This window comes from Centroberyx gerrardi, chromosome 15 (genome assembly GCF_048128805.1).
Source record: "Centroberyx gerrardi isolate f3 chromosome 15, fCenGer3.hap1.cur.20231027, whole genome shotgun sequence".
Lineage (NCBI taxonomy): Eukaryota > Metazoa > Chordata > Actinopteri > Beryciformes > Berycidae > Centroberyx > Centroberyx gerrardi.
This window is the reverse complement of record NC_136011.1, coordinates 13,396,362-13,400,403: the sequence shown is the minus strand read 5'-3', so window position 1 is coordinate 13,400,403 and position 4,042 is coordinate 13,396,362.

The following is a 4,042-nucleotide window of genomic DNA, read 5'->3' as shown; positions in this document are numbered from 1 at the left end:
TGGTGAATGAAAGCCTGCCCTTTCCAGCAGTTCTCTCTGTCTCCTCTGTTTCTGTCCCTCTTCCTCCCGCCTCCCCACCCCCCACACCCACTCCGGACTTTTACTGGCCTACAGCCACTCTCAATTACCATGGGTGGAAAGAGAGGCAGATAAGGAGAGCATGAAATAGTGAAACAGACAGCCCATCTCTGACAGTCCAAAGGGAAAATAATAGTAATGAGGACAGCATCCTTCCAAGTGTTGAGGGTTTGGATCGTGTATGGTTGCTAGGGGCATAACCAGAGAACATGGAGTTTTCTGGACGCAGGACAAGCACTGGTTTAGGCTACATGCTTTAGTACACTGAGATACACATACTGTACTCAGTAAAACCTTTGACTGGAGCTGAATTGCTTTGCTGTGGGTTACTGTGCTCCTCGTCTTTTCCTCTGCCATCCCACCTTTATAAATTCATTCCACTCCCTTACCCAAATGGGCAGCAGATTATGTTCTGCAAATCAGCAACGAACAAGGTGGTAAAAGCTACTGCAATCCTATTCCTGCCCTCACAGCTGAAAGTCATTAGAAATGCAGAGCCAAATCTACTATCTCTAGAGAATGCAGATTTCCGTTTTATCGCATTCAAACAGGTTTTATCATGTCCAATCTCCACAGCAGACTGGTCTGCATCAACTAACAACAGCTTCAGTGTTTGCAGGTCCTCTCAAAGACCCTTAAGAAACTTAGTCTATAGTCTAGTCCATATTCTATTCTATATTCTATAGGACACTGTACTGTGCAACACCAATCTTCACTATAATTTGGCTGTTACATATGTAAGCTACCTACAGTACAGCATGGTTGTAAAGAGCTTGCTGGTATGCTCACTGGTTACTAGTATTTGCCAATACTGGAAATGAATGGAAAAGTCATGATGTCATAGAAAGATCAGAGGAATGATATAACTCAAATTTCGCAGCCTCTTTCTTGGACAGCATGTGTTTCAATAGGCAGTAGGATACGTTTGATTTCTTAAAAATGTATACATTCTCCATACAAGGTCATTTCCATCATGCCTACTTTATCCCCCACATCCACAAGGAAAACAAGACACCGACCAACGAGGTTAAAATGATCAAACAGCTCTGTAATGAAAAAATAAACGCCATGAGACAGGTAGCGCTAGAGGTGCTGATGCCACATGAATTTCTTTCCAGAGTTCATCTTGTCCTGACATGGAACAGCAGTGGCTTCCTGAATAGAGCGAAGGGGAGACCCTGAGGCTCAGCACACCCTGCTGGTTCACATAGGCAACTGCTGACTTGGCATTTGGTACGGAGCCTGGGAGTGGCCAACCTGTTGGTGTAACAAGACTAGTTGTGCCCGGTGGTGGCTGGGCAATTCTCTATCAATAGACTGGATTCTTGGTTGTAACCACTATGAGGTGCACATGCAACCCTGGGATAGAAAATGTGTGTGCTTGCGTGTCTGTACACAAGCATGTGCATAGTCTCAATTCAATAGCAAGTTGGGGTGGTTAAGGATGGGAGCCCAAATTGTTTCAAATGTTTGATTTGGTTTCTTAACGTTTTTCCAGTGAAATGTGGTCTGTTAATAGGTTTATCCATTGTGTGAAGTCTGTTCAGTTTGTGTCTAGTTTTCCGATTCTGAAGTTTTGTTTTGTCAGTGCTACCAAAATGAATGTGTTATAATGGTTTTGGGTGTTAAGAATAGAGGTGTCTCCAAGTAAACACAATGAGGGGGAGAGTGGAATATGTTGCTGTCTAGAAATGTAGCTATGAAGTGTGTGATGTTTTTCCAAAATTGTTGTACCGGAGGACAGAGCCAGGTGGCATGATAGTAAGGTACTTTAGGAGTGCAGTGAGTCAGTGTAGTGAGTGTGGGTGAGGTCTTCTATTTTATGCTGAGTAATATGTGTTCTGTGGGTGGCATTGTATTGGATTAGCTGTGTGTTACTGGATGAGGTCATGGTGAATGTGTTAGAACATAATGTTTGTATAAGTTGGTATCTTAGAGATCTCAAGGTCTTTTTCCCATTGACTGGTAAGGATGGATTTAGAGATTAGGCAGATATATGGGGGCTGGGTAAGGTCATTATTCACTATGTTGACTTTGGATTTAGGTAATTGAATTTTTTAGTAGGAGGTATAATATGAATTGGCAACCTTGAAATGTAAGGAGGGATTTATTCCTAAAGATGTCATGTAGCTGTGTGATAACTTTGTTTTCCTGAAAGGTGATTTATTGCTTAGGAAGTAAGGGTTAGATCATATTGGGGTGAATTTGCATGGTGATAAGTCAAAACGCTCATGAATTTTATGCGCGCACACAAACACACACACACACACACACACACACACGCGCACAAACACCCTGGACTCAAATGGTTGTAACATGAATCTATTACTACTTATTAGTATTATTATTGGTATCATTGTTATTAATCTCTTCTTCCTCATTAGCATGTTGTTACCCTGTCAACCCATTTTTTATTTTTTTTCTTGTCAGTCAGACCTATCTGGACTGTGTGTCTGTTGGTCTGTCTGCCTGCATCATCTGGCTTGTGTTATAATGTATATACCACAACGGAGTGGGAGGGGTTGGGGGTGGAGAGCAGCTACACTAGCATGGTGCAGCTTATTAATAAAAAAAGATGTGTGTGCTCAATGTCTCAACAAAAACTACATTTACTTTGTACTGTGATTTGTCATCGTTTTTGCATCAGCAGTATAATGTACTTATGCATTCAGTTGTGTGCATTCAGCTGTGTTCCTGAGGCTTGCTATCTTATTGTTTTACCTTCATCTTTGCCGAGATAGGCTACATTTAGCAACTTTTACAACTCTGTGTTAGATAGATAGATAGATAGATAGATAGATAGATAGATAGATAGATAGATAGATTGTTTATTAGCCACACGACCAAGGCCGGTGGAATTTGTTTTCGGTACAGTATATTAAACTCTGCAGCACAATACATACATGGACAACAGCAGACACTCCACATATTATCGTGAAACAATACAGTGAGACAATAGCAGAAACATATTACACACAGCCACATACATTAGGTGAATGGTATGCATGCCAGTAGTGTGTGAGGAGGGGACTAAAGGGAGGAGTTCAGAGTCCTGATAGCTATGGGAAAAAAGCTGTTTATGAAGCGTTTAGTCATAGTGGACAATGACCTGTAGCGCCTCCCTGAGGGAAGGAGCTGAAAGAATTGATGAGATGATGTGAGGGGTCAGAGATGATCTTCTTTGCTCGCTTTATAGTCCGGTGAGTATGTAGAGATTCAACTGAGGGGAGTGGGTTGCCTATGATTTTGGATGCCTTGTTAACAATCCGCTGTAGTTTTTTCCGTGTTTGACTGTCCGTGCTGCCGTACCATACTGTAATAGAAGATGTGATGATGGACTCAATGATGGCTGAGTAGAACAGAACAAGAAGTTGATGCTTGATCCGGTATTTTTTAAGCTGCCTAAGGAAGTAAAGTCGTTTTTGAGCTTTTGCAATGATGTGTTCAGTGTTAGTTTTCCACTTCAGGTTATTGCTAATGTACGTTCCGAGGAATTTAAAAGAGTCAGTGGTGGTGATGGGGTTTCCGTTTATGTGTATGGGTATTTTGGGATTCGGCATGCGTCGGAAGTTGATAATGAGTTCCTGGGTTTTGGCTGTATTAAGCAGGAGGTCATTGTTTGCGCACCAAGTGACAGCTTGATCCACCTCAATGCGGTACTGAGTTTCATCATCGTTAGAGATGAGGCCTACAATGGTTGTGTCGTCTGCATATTTTATTATTTTCACAGAATTGTCCATGGATGTAAAGTGGGTGGTGTAAAGTGAGTAGAGCCAGGGGGAGAGAACACAGCCCTGAGGAGCTCCTGTACTGAGGGTAAGAGGGTGTGAGGTTAGGTTATTAACCTTCACCCTCTGTGGCCTGCTCCACAGGAAGCTCCAAATCCAGTGGCATATGGCTGGGTCAATGTTCATGTCCAAGAGTATGGTAAAAAGTTTGAGTGGGTTGATGGAGTTAAAGGCTG